This window comes from Schistocerca gregaria, chromosome 5 (genome assembly GCF_023897955.1).
Source record: "Schistocerca gregaria isolate iqSchGreg1 chromosome 5, iqSchGreg1.2, whole genome shotgun sequence".
Classification (NCBI taxonomy): domain Eukaryota; kingdom Metazoa; phylum Arthropoda; class Insecta; order Orthoptera; family Acrididae; genus Schistocerca; species Schistocerca gregaria.
This window is the reverse complement of record NC_064924.1, coordinates 304,925,140-304,939,449: the sequence shown is the minus strand read 5'-3', so window position 1 is coordinate 304,939,449 and position 14,310 is coordinate 304,925,140. Positions and strand designations below refer to the sequence as shown.

The window sequence follows — 14,310 nt, the reverse complement described above, 5'->3', positions numbered from 1 at the left end:
CCCAGGAGGAAAGGTCAATATTCAGGGATATGTTAGGAACAATCATTCGAAACAGAACAGTCCAGTAAACGTTGGCTCTAAAATGCATGCCTTAATAGCTGTAAGTAATATTTCAGTAGCAGAGATGTGTTTCGCAGTAGCGAAGATGGTGTCCATAGTTCTTAAGGTATGTACTTCAGAGCCCATGTTTACTGTACATGTATTAGTTGTTTTGGTCCATGTTACCACCTCTCAAAATATGGAAAGCAAAGAGCTTACAGTATAAGAGATTTGTTTCACATTATCGAACCTTTTGCTTCGAATGGTTTATCCTGTTGTATCCAAGAAAACTGACCATTCCTCTAGGGACAACCTGAATAACCACTTTCATACTTTTGATATCATTTTAGGTTGAAACTGTTCGATTGGGTTTCATAATTATTTGAGGGAATGTTTGGACTGACACGATTTTTTTCCTCTATCCGATATTAGAATATAGCAGTATGTTAATGTTCAGCTGCGCATTTCATTTATCGTGTAGCACAAAATTCGTGAGCCGTTAGTTTGTTCTCCTGGTTACTAACATTGACATGTTATGTCCTGTCCCATCAGTTCTATCGAAAGATAGTTGCTTTTGATGTTACTTAATACTTGGGAAGAAAAGAACAATGGGTAAGATAAAGAGATTCTCCGAATTATTTTGTAAATACAACATATGTTTGTACATACAATTTGCTGTAGCATGCAAATGTCGACGTTATGAAATATTTGGACGAGACTTTTCCTGTTGCTTACAACTTACAAACTTTATCACGAACATATGTTATGAAGTTTTCTTCGGCCATTAATAAACTTGTCTTTGTCTAATTCTGATACTGTATCCCGACATTTTGTGTCACAGATGGTATCTCATTATTTCAGTTTCACCGTTCGATACTGATCTAAGCAAAGTGACGATATGTTTACGGTCTGTCTAATAACAGTGCGCTTTAAGCTTGCCGTTTTGTGATCAGTGGAATTCGGCTGTCATCGGGCCGCTACAGATTGTTCCAGCTCAAGGAAAAAAAAAAGGTTCAAATGGCTGTGAGCACTATGGGACTTAACAGCTGTGGTCATCAGTCCCCTAGAACTTAGAACTACTTAAACCTAACTAACCTAAGGACATCACACACATCCATGCCCGAGGCAGGATTCGAACCTGCGGGCGTAGCAGTCGCACGCTTCCGGACTGCGCCTAGAACCGTGAGACCACCGCGGCCGGCGCTGTTCCAGCTCGTCGTCAAACTTAGCTACGTAAGAATTTTGTGCGCCGTAGCAATACAAATTCGGATCTAGTATGAGCTATAAGCTGACTGTCCTGAGAGGAGGGGGTGGGGCTTGTCGCAGCAGCCAATGTGCTACGAGCCGATCACAAGTGTTCGCTCCCAGGAGTCTCCGCAGAGAGACCGCCTTAAACTGCGGGACAGTAGCGTGAACACGCCACTATTTCTCTTGTAGTTTAGTGGCAAAGCGCGTGCTAGAAACCAAGATGTTGCGAGATCGAATCACGGAAGCTTTCCAGTACTTCATCTTTTTATGATGTAACGGCACGTAGTTCGCCGCGCGGAATGCCGCTCGGTCTTAGGCGCCCTGTCACGGATTGTGCGACCCCTCCCTATGGCATGGGTGTGTGTGTTGTTCTTAGCATAAGTTACTTTAAGTAGTGTGTAAGTCTAGGGACCGATGACCTCAGCAGTTTGGTCCCATAGAAATTCACACACACATTTTTGACACGTGGTTCGGATTCCACGTCAATCTGCGGGTCCGCTTTCCCCGATAGTATGCGGTAGGTCAGGTGCATCCAAGTCGCCCAGGTGACGTCCAATTGAAAGACTTGCAACATGCCGATGAAAAACACGAAACTATTATAATTATCTAACTGGCACCGTTCAGTTCTGGGCTAGGCAAGGTGTGTTGACATACTGTCTATACTATAGACTCTATATCCTCGTGTTGATGCGACTCGCGTGCGCTGCGCAGTGAGTGTGTTGCAAATATGGGCCGCAGCGCGGCGCTTTCGCTGCCCCACCTACGGAGTCACGTGCTCGCCAGTCCGCGGGAAATTAGTGCTGCGGCCCTCTAGCTGCTGGCTCGCGGCTTCTGAGGTGAGTACAGTCACAACTCAACAGGGCAACTGCGCCGTTTCAGTTTTCACAGACTAATGCCGTGCATCGTCTGCAAGAGAGGTAGTGAATTTCCGTTACTGCAGTCGGAAATCGCACCTACGCAGTATTGTCGTACAGTATTGATGCGGTGGTAGTTCATCGTTTTTGAACGTTACTTTCTGTTAGGTCACTTCGTTTATAGAATCAACCGAGCCAGCATATTAGTAGCGTGGTCGGTGGCGTTCTGTATCAGATCTTGAACTCCTTTACATCTATTGTCGACAAGCTACATAACGGTGTGTATCTTCTTCTTCTACTACTACTACTACTACTACTACTACTACTTTTGCCTTCTCCCGTTTCTTCTGCGGAGTTGACATTGTTATATGGCTTGATGCAATGTTATTAGTAGTTGGTGGCCAATAGCCTTAAGATTGATTGTCGGTAATCCTCCGTATTTTTTGATTTTCCCGCCACGAGTATTACCAGTATGTGGGATTCGTCTAGGACGTAGACATTGGAATTTTAACCGTAAAATCTCGGCGATACAGAACACCGCTCTCGTAGCGTCTTCCACTGACTTTCCATGACCATCGCCGTAACGTTCCGGCGCTGTCTAAATGCACCCGGCATGAGTTGCTGCATTCATCCTACCTGTTAAGGGACACAATGTGACTAGCAATCCGCAAGAATCGATAGAACGAAGATTTTGTACTTACCTCATTTTTCTGACGTACTTTCAATGAATCTTAGTCTGAGTGCTTTTCCTTCGAGGGCCGTACCGAGGGTGACGAAATATGGATTCCGCGAAAGTAGGAGTCACGTACACAGGTAAAGATCGCTGGAATACTGTTCGTAACCCAATACGTCTTAATATGATATTGCATTGTATGTCCGAAAGAACAGTGCAACGTTCTTCTTACCAACACAGACATTGCAATATAGTATTTACCCGCCGATACCAGGCAGTGACTTTCTGTTACAATGTCCTCCGCTATATGGGAGTAATGTAATGCGGGTACAGGTTGTGACACAGAAATGACATGTGGAAGTTTGGGCTGGCCGTGTGTCGAGCACGGACAACCAAATCCTTTAACATGGCCGCTCGTGTATGCAGGGTTCGAGCCCCGGTCCTGCACAAATTTTCATTGTCATTTCCTGATACACCTGATGTGGACATATTTCATGTATAACGTCTTACATATTGGCATGTATAATTCAGGTCCTAACTGCAACAATTATTAATACTTCTCACCAGCAAAGCAAAAAATACGAAACGGTGTGAAGTACAACACATCAGTCAACAATAACTACCTGACACAACCGTCAGCTAGGTGGCTTTGGCTGCTGCCAAAAATAAATGACTGTCGGCCTAAATCTTCCGACGTCTAGCGATTTCTGCCAGTTCTGCACTGCGGAGCTTATCGGCCAATTTAAAGCTAACACACAGTCGCCACAAAAGTATGGAAAGAAAATTTTCAATATCTTGAGATACCAGTGCTTATATTTGACTAAAGAACTTGGCAATTCTTCGCAATTACTAAAAATGTATGGGAGTTGTATAAACGTCCTAATCTTCTCAACGTGTTCGCTGTCCATCTCTTTTCTCCCCTTCTGTTTATCCATCTCTTCCCCCTTCACACTGTTTACCTCTTACTCACCCCTCTCTCTGGCAGTTTTCTCCCCCTTCCTGACAATCTAATCTTCCTCCCCCCCCCCCCCCCGGTCTCTCACTCTCTCTCTCTCTCCCTCTCTCTCTCTCTCTCTCTCTCTCTCTCTCTCTCTCTCTCTCTCTGACCCTGGCTCTTGTTTATTGTTACTGCAAACGAAACCTCAGTTGGAAAATGAAGTCACATAAAATGAATGGGTAAATCAGTTGAGATCATTAATACAAGAGGAAAGGATAGTAGTCTCCAACTGCTGTGAGGATAGTAGCCTCAGTGACAGTATTTCTCATAGTTTTAATCTGTGAACAGGTATGAATGAAAAGTTTCGGATGATTCAGATGTCATATTACGTTAGTATTCTGATCAAAGTCGATAAGACGTAAAAACAACATTCCTCTTAAGTACAACGAAGAAAACAAAACAGCACTCTGTTGTATACACAGTTTTCGTTTAAAATTATATTCGGCATTCTATACAATGCTTAGGTAATGTATAGAATGCCTAAAATCGAACGTCAAAGTAAGAAAAGATTGATATTTTATACATTGTCTAAGCAGTGTATACTTGGAATGATTGTCTGCTAATACGTCTAATCCCGCCATTTTTTCTCGCCACCACTGTTTGCGGTAGCGGTCGGGTCATTGTTCAAGAGTTGCGAAGATGGCGTGTTGTAGTACGACGTCCAACTATGACACCAGCGATATTGCAACAATAGTCCTCCAGTGTATAGCATCTGGCTGATGTTCTACAGACGCTCTCCCATAAACCTTAGCCGTTCTTGTAACAACATATCGGAAGGGAGTGTAGTGCCAAGACAGGAATCACGCCACGGTGACTTGTAACGACGATTCTGCGGTTAATTATCTCACGTAAGAGCCAATGCAGCTAAAAACTGTTTTCCTACCGAAACCAGTTATCAAAAGGTAGTCTACAATGTGAAAAAGTCGAGGAGTGCCACGAAGAAGGAACCCTGGCACTCTTCAATGCTGAAACACTATGACGTAATGATGGTCGAGAGTAAGTTGACCAGTCTTGTTAAGGAAGATACGAGTGCTGTTCAGTTTTACGTCGCGGACTCCAATATTGGACATGGTGATAAGGCCTATTTGGCTATTGGTCATGGAGGATGTGTTATGTTGTTGAAGCTTTCACCCAAGGGTAAGAATATTATCTGTCATGATACTGAGCTGTACATTCACCTTTGTGAGCTGTGCCAGAAGAAGCAAGAAGGTGTTGTGGACTAGCCAATAGTTTTTTCGGAATTCAGTACCCGTTTTCAGGTCGAGCTCATCGATTTTCAGTTCCATCGTGATAGAGAGTACAATTTTATAATTGTCTACCAAGATCGTCTCACTAAGTTTGTAGTTCTCTGCAATCAGAGAGAGCGGAGGAAGTAGCCTGCAACGTCATCGATATATTTACGTTGCTTGATAAACCAACGACCGATAACGGCAGTGAATTTGCAAACAATTTGATAAGCAGCCTAAAGGAATATTGACCGAACTTGAAGGTCGTGCACGGTAAGCCGCGCTACTCAGTCAGGGGAGGGTCGAAAGACGAAATCAGGACATTGAAAATATGCTCAGTATTTCGATGTAAGATGAAAGAACTAGCTGCTGGAGTGACGCATTGCGGTTCGCCCAACTAATGAAAAACAGATTTTCATTCTGGCGTAACAAGGTCACCATGTTGTTGTTGTTGTTGTTGTTGTTGTTGTTGTCTTCAGTCCTGAGACTGGTTTGATGCAGCTCTCCATGCTATTCTATCCTGTGCAAGCTGCTTCATCTCCCAGTACCTACTGCAACCTACATCCTTCTGAATCTGCTTAGTGTACTCATCTCTCGGTCTCCCTCTACGATTCTTACCCTCCACGCTGCCCTCCAACGCTAAATTTGTACGAAGCCCTATTCGGCTGCAAAGCTAAAGGAGGTCTCTAGACGTCGTTCCTGCCTGACGATGCTTTACAAGCCGTAGAGACGGAGGAAGAGCTTTTTTTTATAAAAAAAGAGAAAAAGAAAAACGATAGAGAGCGTACGTACAAACACAACAGCGGAAAGGAAGATCAGATAAATCAGTGCAAGAGGCACAGCTCTCTGCAGAAGACGTAAATGAGAAGGAAACCAAAAGAGTGATGAAGCCATGGTTATCGAAGAGCCTTCCATTTCTGTGGTTACTGAGAATCCTTTTTTTATATCTGTTGCGCCTGATGGAAAGACACCAGCGACTCTGATACTTCTCATAAGCGTGGCTGCAACGTTCATGCCATCTGTGGAATTCTGCTAAAGACGACGACGGCAAAGAACTGCTAAAAACTGTGTTGCCCTTTCTGACAAGGGGTGGGTGACACACAGTGTTGGCAATTGTTATGAACGTGACGGAAGGTGGCTTTTACCGACTTCGAACTACAGAAGAATTCTTGAAGCAGCTCTGAGTAAGATTAGTAGTCACCTGACCACGAAATACCTCTTAGATCTGCAATTGCTTCTCGGTCCACAGGAAGCGGCCAAAGATTCGTCATGTGTACGTGCAACACTAAATGCCAAAATATGAGGTGCCTTTGTGTCTAGAAGAAAATAAAGTGCAATTCATAAAGTCATTCTAGCCTTCCCTGCTGCAACTAGTAGGCCACGCCAGTTCTGCTTTGTGTTTTGCCTGTAACAATATTCTGTTAGCATTCTCCTTTCAGTCGTGAAATGTATTTACAAGATCAAATTGCCAAAACGTAATTTTTTGTGTGACGAAGACAAGTGAGCATTTATTGCAACAAGCATTTCCATCACAGTTCTAGTTTCACTGTTTTCCAGTAAGACTATCCTGTGTTTCATTTCGTAATGCGTGTTAATTAAGAAAGGCTTCTCATCTTGTGCCCTTTGCTTAACACTTTGCTTAAATGGTACAACTCATTCTGAGTAATGCCTAGGAATTGTATAGAATGCCTAGGAAAAGTATTTTCACAAGAAATTTATACGAGGGCTGTAACTTAAAAAGTGGCAACTATTTATTCACAACCTATACAAAAGAGTTGCGTTTGCACCTGTTACTGTCCTTCCAAGTAGAAACCAGCATTGTGTAGAACCTGTTGCCAGCGATGTGAAAGGCGTACTATAATTTCGTCAAAAACCATTCGTGATTTTTGTGAACAACCTTTCTCATTTAGACAGTGTACGTATACTTATACACCTAAACTAAACTCCCCTCGAAAAGGCCATGAATCCACAACGGTACCGACCGGCCGCTGTGTCATTTTCAGCCCACAGACGTCACTGGATGCAGATATGGAGGGGCATGAGGTCAGCACATCGCTCTCCCGGCCGTATGTTAGTTTACGAGACCGGAGCCGCTACTTCTCAGTGAAGTAGCTCCTCAATTTGCGTCACAGGGGCTGAGTGCATCCCGCTTGTCTACAGCGCTCGACCGACCGGATGGTCACCCATCCAAGTGCTAGCCCAGCCCGACAGCACTTAGCTTCGGTGATCTGATGAGAACCTGTGTTACAGGGTGTATACGACCCGGGAAAACCAGGAGATCCGGGAAAAACCCGGGAATTTCTAGATGCGACGAGTATTCTCCTGACAGAGACATCACGTACACTATGCACACTTGCAAAAATCAGCTTATGATTCAAAACCGGGAAAAACCTGGGAATTTTTTAAAATTCCGGGAATTTTTCATTGTTTTAGTTTTCAGTTAAATTTTTGTAATTTTGACTGGCAAGAACCGATACTCTAACAAAGGATATTACTGTCTCCCGCTACAGCAATATAATACTTCATCGATAAAACACAAACGAGAGAAAAAAACGAAAATAAATTAAATTGCAAAGGAAATGCGCCATTTGCAACGACACACAGTGCTCATGCAAGCGTCTGCCAACGGCAAAACGTGTCAAAGGCTTTAAGAAGACTATACAATGCTTCATAACAACAAATTGCCTCCCATGAGTGTGAAGTCACAACTGTTTACATTTGATTCGTTCTAGCAGTTACAAGAGGGCTCATGCGCATGCGCAGGTGAGTCGCATTTGAGCAGCAGATTCTCCCGCTTCTGGCTACAGGAATGTGGCAGTTGGGTATGCAAGCAGTCGCAGCTAGATGCTACCGGGAAAAGGCGGCGCCAAAATCATATTCTTGAGGAAAAAAAATTCTTGTTTCACAAAGCACCTAGCATCCAGCGCACATTTGTCTATCGGTTATTCGTATGATTTTGAAACGCTTCCCTGTTGCTTTTTGAACATTTTTGAACACATTTTAAGTTGATTTTTGATTGAATCATAAGCTGATTTTTGCAAGTGTGCATAGTGTACGTGATGTCTCTGTCAGGAGAATACTCGTCGCATCTAGAAACAAACTTTCCGCGGACAAAAGGGGACGGGGCTATATGAGCTGAGCGGAGTAAAGTCCAACGGATGAATGCCAATCGCTGTCTGATTATATGGTTGATTGGGTTTGCGAAATATCAGCATTGTTATAATTACTAGCAAAATCCGTAGATTCAGACTACCAGAGCGGAAAGAAACGTCTGACAGGAATAACAGGTGAGAAAGATTACGTATTATCTTCTCGGTGTATCCAAGAAAACGAAATTTTGCCAGAAAAGTTTTGGCCAGGTGGCTACACTAGTAATGTACAGTCCCTGGCTAGCACCCGCTCAAGTTTTATTCTGGAAGTAACGCGGGAAACGTGTTGTGCGAACATTTAATAACGCCTAACCGGAAAATAATCGCGGGATAACTAAACCAGTGATTCTGGGAGGGTTAGTGAAATTAATCAGCGAACAAATTTTGACAATGGCAGGAATAGCCGTAGAACTGGCGATTACAAGATTGTTTGTTAGAATGAGGAAGGAGAAGAGACGGGGACATCACACAAATTATGGAAGAATGAGACGATTCCAAATTTATATAAAAATTTCTTAATACTACTTTTCGATCTCGTGCTTGAGAAGCTGGTGTGTATGAATGAAATGTGAAACTATTTTCTAACATAAAGCTTTTTGCTTGCACTAGGCCTAATAGGCATTTGATATTGGCACTTCGTGAATTACATTCTGACGTTTTATAAAAATGACCACTTGTGCCAAAACAGTCTCGTTTATTTGGTGTGTCTTACAAAAGTACTCCGGTATTAGAAACGCCTATTTTTTTTTTCTAGCAGACAGTGACAAAATAGACGTAATCAGATCGAGAGACCACACCTGTCTTGGATATTATTTGTGTTAACAGCTTCTCCAGTATTAGGTAACGACATTTAGGTTTTTCATGTAGCGAAACGTTTGACCAGCTTTGATGAGGTAATAATTTCTTTCGCAGAAAGGAAAGCACGCTATGTAAAGCTGTAGCAAGATTAGATAGAAAAAAAATGTTAGGAGCTAAGGATTGAAGGAATGTGTACTTTCTTGCTTGTCTCTTTTCTTTATTGGTTTTATGTATCATATATTTAATTTTATGTCACACAAAACAGGAAGCTAGTAGCCAATAAAGAATGCAAATTTTCGTAAGAGTTCCTGTTCTCCCGATTACAAATAATCCCATTCGCTATTAACTGCAAGCTTTTTTTTAAAAAAAAGAAAAAAAGAGGGGACAGACTGTCAAACCGGCACCACGGGACGTTTCAACTTCCGCTGTCCTATATATAGTTTGATGGCATCCATTACAAAATATATACGTTTCAATTCCAAAGAGCGAAATAAAGTGACGTGCGATAGAAGAATGCTTTATGAAGAGGCATTGCACTTTGGCACACTTAAGACCAAATAACATCTTTCATTTCATCGAACACACATGTTTCATGTTTTAGACTTTTCAGAAGAATGTGCGCTACAAGATGAACATATTTTGAAAAGTTCTATTTTTTTGTAGTATTGACCCGGTTCGCAAATGTCGTAGATCCGGGGCTGATGCGCAGAGCAGTCTGAGCTATAGTGGGTAGTCTCCACGTGACCCGTGTTTACATTTAGTGATCTTGCTGTTTCCCTTTCGTTTACTCTCACGTCAAATGAAAACAAAACGGATATCTCTGGCCGGGAGCTATCAAGTGAATTAAAACACATTCACATAATTACGGAAAGCTGAAATACGTCATTCGTTTCAGATTTGATTTTATTTCCACCTTTGACAGTCAAGCATTAGTCGCCTTGCGGAACAATGAAGTTAATTTTTTCCGTTTGCTAAAGAAATTTCTTTTGTTAACCTTTTCCGTTAACCTTTTCCTCAGAGGCAGTCAATATATTTGAAATGAAATGTTTAATCCCACAGCTAGTTTCAACTGTTCGCTGCATTCCAAGTGCACGTTTTCATTTTCCGCACGTATGGCATTATGCGATAATAAAGAACCAAAAGTGATATAATACAGTTACTGGTGCCTCAAGAAAATTTATATCCCGAAAACCACACTTAATATCAGGTCGGTGTCTACTTCATTGGAAATCTGGACATATGAATGTGCCCTTTAAGTATGCACTTGAAATGTACACATTTTAATATGGTTCACGAAATTCCGATGCTCTTGCAGTATCCTCTGATGTCTTGTTTCTTTTATGACATAATGTATGATCTTTCAATGTTTTACACGTACGTACATACGGGCTCCCTACGTCATGGTAGTTGTGCAAGCGCGGTGTCGCCTGTGCCCTGCGCTCTCTGGCAACTGCTGAAACTAACCTATTTCTAACAGGTCGCGGGAAAATATTGCGAATAGTGGTTTGAAAAGCGTTATTTTCAAAGTAAATATCCTTTTACGTCAGTTGAGCTATGTGCAAGAATGTAGCATGAATTTATTAAATCACAGAACGTTTGACTCTCATTTTAAAAAAAACCTCTTTGATGACGAGCCATTTAGAATTTCAAACCCTGAAGATCAGACATTTATGACATTATTAAAAATTTTACTGGTACATTTGTGTGATATCTTAAAGTGTAACACGCGCAAAAAAGGTCAACAGTATATGCGAAAGCTTAGCTTCTCTTGCAGCTTGAGACCAATATTATATGTGAAAGTTTTGCTTTTCTTGTAGCAACACTATGTATATTAATTTAAACTATTAAGTTTCCCTGTTTGTGTGTTCGTGCTGCGTGACAGCGACGTTGCTGTTGGCTGATTACGTCACGTGTCCTATGCTCTGAATATCCGCTGTCATCGGCTGGCGAGATCACGTGACATGAGCTACGAACGGCTTACAAAAGCACATTGAAATCTCAATTTCAATGATTCGGAAAGTAGCACGCGGTGTTTGGTGGAATTCCAATGTATGCTTTCGTAATACGAAAATACGCAGCGTACACGTTGGTGCACATCAAAGATATTTCCAAAACGTGTCCTTTTCCCTGAGTTTCGTTTTCTAAAGTGCAGGGAAAAACCATGACCATTCAAAGGATTGATAAGGGAAAATATACTGTCACCCGGGAGAAAGTGTATTTTTAACCGGGATATCCGGGAATTTGTTTTCCTTTTCCACGTATACACCCTGTGTTACCACTGCGGCTATGCCGTTGGCACTTATACACCATATTACATATTTTTAAAAAAATGTTTAGCTTATGTCTGTCCGAACATACATATAATCAAAATATATAGCCTTTGTGAGTCCGGAAGTTTATTAGAATCGGTCAAGAACTTATCGAGATTTTTGCTAAAAACATTTCCTCTTTATACAGTACATGCATACTTAAACACCATTCACATATAATGTGTATCTGTATGTAGCCTTTGCCCGACCGTTCGTTTATTAGAGTATCGAGTGAAAATCTGAAGCAAAACGGTCAAGTACTTTTCGAGATTTTTAGTTAAACAACGACTTGTCTTTGCACACTGAGGTGAGAAGATTCATGGACATATACGGATGGCGGTGGCACCGTGTACACATGGTACAAAACGGCAGTGCACTGCGGAGCTGTCATTTGTACTCAGGTGATTTATGTGAAAAGGTCTGTGACGTGATTACGGCCGCACGACTGGAATTAACAGACATTGAGCGCGAAATAGTAGTTGGATCAACGCTCGCAGGACATTCGATATCCTCAGTGTCTAGAGTGTGCCGAGAATGCCTAATTTCAGACATTTCTGTCACCACAGACAACGCAGTGGCCTGTCGCATTCTCGACAGAGCGGCGTTTGCGTAGATTTGTCATCGCTAGCAAACAAACAAAACTGTATAAAATAACTGCAGAAATAATTGTAGGACGTATGACGAACGTATCCTTAGGCGTAGTGGGCGAAATTTGACGTTAAGGAGAGCACAACGTGGTTCATGTCGAAAAAAAATCGAATTTCGGTTTTCATCATATTTCGATAGATTAAGGTTTTATTGAAGTACTCTGAAAAGGATTTTGCTGATTTTTTTTTCCTAGCATTTAAAGAGCATTTTCCTACCACGTGTTTTTATGTGCCACGTCCACTTTTCTGCATATATTTTAGATCTTTATATCCCCTATATTGCACGTTAGGGATTTTTTTTACTCCCGAGTGTGTTGGCTATCCTTGGAATGCAACAGTCGGTATTCTTTTGTTTCTGCTGTTTGTAAACAACACGCTTTCAAACACGCGGTTAGTTTTGTTCAAGTGTGATTGCGAGTAGTTATAGAAAACTTGCAGGCATGCTATGAGCTGGCAATTAGGAGGAATAAAGAAAACCTTGGGGCAACGAAGAGAGATGTTTGGGCCATATTCCTCCTCTACTGATAAGCCATGTCATCGATTGTGTCCATCAGGAGAAAATTTCGCGGTGCAAATACAATAGGGGTCAGGCAACTGGAGAATCTTACTCTCACCAGCATTCTGTTCCTGCTGCTGTTATTACAGCAATTAAACCTATGTTCAGAGACTTGGCACATCCTGACATTCTAAGGAAATGTTTAAACAGCATAATTTGGAACCGCCTTCGTAAAACTGTTTGTAGGCATGCATACAACGAAACTAGGAGTTCGTGATGCTGTTATTACAGTCAATTGTTGTAATATTGGAAAGTGTTGGGTACTGAAAAAGCTGGGAATTAATCCTGGTAAAAATATGATCACTGGTCTGCAACATTGCGATAAAATGAGGATAGCCGATGCAGACAGGTCAGCATCTAATATGGCCAAGAAAGCAAGACAAACATCCAGGAAAGTGGAAACGAAGCTGGAAGGCCTGCTAGAGGCCAAAGAAGGGCCATCATATGCAGAAGGACAGTTTTAATTAACTGTAAGTAGCGAATTTCAAAAGATTTTTCATTAAAGTCAATTTCCCGCAAACTAAAATTTTCAATATATGTGCCCCATTATATCAGAAACTATCATAGATAAATGAATGAAATTTTTAGACTCTGTATAACATAAAAGCCTATCTCTGGTACTACATTCATTAATTTTCCCCCATTAGGAAGTTCACAAAAAATATCTTCTGCATAAAAATTAATATTTTTTGTTAACAAATTTAGAAAAGTATTTCTTAAAAACTGTAAAATGGATAAAGTAGATTTTAGTACAGTTGACTCTATTAGCATCATGTAACATACAGTAAAAATATTAAGGTCCTGCATCAAATAGTTTTTTTCAGAAATGGGTCAAATACCTACCTAAATTAACATGTTAGGCAGGATGTGGTCCCCTTAATGAGCTATGGCAGCAGATGAACAACGCGAGTGCCTTTGCTAACAGCACATCGCCTGCAACGCCTCTCCCAGGCTCGTTACCATATCGATTGGTCTATAGACAACTGTAAAGCTGTGGTCTGGTCCGATGAGTCCAGATTTCAGTTCGTAAGAGCTGATACTAGGGTTCGAGTGTGGTGCAGACCCCACGAAGATATGGACCCAAGTTGTCAACACGACACTGTGCAAGGTGCTAGTAGCTCCGTAACAGTGTGGGCTGTGTAGGCATGGAATGGATTGGGCCCTCTTGTCTAACTCAACCGATCATTGGCTGGAAATGGTTATGGTCGGCTACTTGGAGACCATTTGCAGCCATTCAGTGACGGGATTTTTATGGATGGCAATGCGCCATGCCACCGGGCCACAATCGTTCGCGATTGGTTTGAAGAACATTCTGGACAATTCGGGTGAATGGTTTGGCCAGCCAGACCGACCGACATAAATTCCATCGAACATTTATGGGACATAATCGAGAGGTCAGTTCGTGCATAAAATCCTTCACCGGCAAAACTTGCGCTATTGTGGAGAGCATCGAGGCAACATGGCTCAATATTTCTGCATAGGACTTCCAACAACTTGTTGAGTCCATGCCACGCAGAGTTTCTGCACTACACCGGGCAAAATGAGGCCAGAAACGATATTAAGAGGTGTCCCATAACTCTTGTCACCTCAGCGTGTAGTAAGGTAAGATCTGAGTAGATTCCTTCGGTTCAGATCTGTTCATCTGTTTTGAAAACAATTTTCAGTAGTGAAGACAGAAAGTCGATTCTCATAATTTTAAATAGAATAATACAACTGTTAAATCAAGCACTGGTTTAAATTTTATAACAGATAATTATTTTTTAAATATTAATAATTTAGACTAACAAATTTGTGACGAGCAATCACTCTCCTTA

At 41.7% G+C, this 14,310-nt stretch overlaps 1 protein-coding gene across 1 annotated transcript in view; it reads left to right on the top strand.

The window, feature by feature from the left end:
* Positions 1-1,395: 1,395 nt before the first annotated feature.
* Positions 1,396-14,310, top strand: part of LOC126273158 (lysosomal acid glucosylceramidase-like) — a 124,076-nt gene continuing 111,161 nt past the window's right edge. Inside the window, exon 1 of the mRNA XM_049976624.1 lies at positions 1,396-2,123. The gene's annotated coding sequence lies outside the window, so the exon portion shown is untranslated. The remainder of the gene's footprint in view (positions 2,124-14,310) is intronic.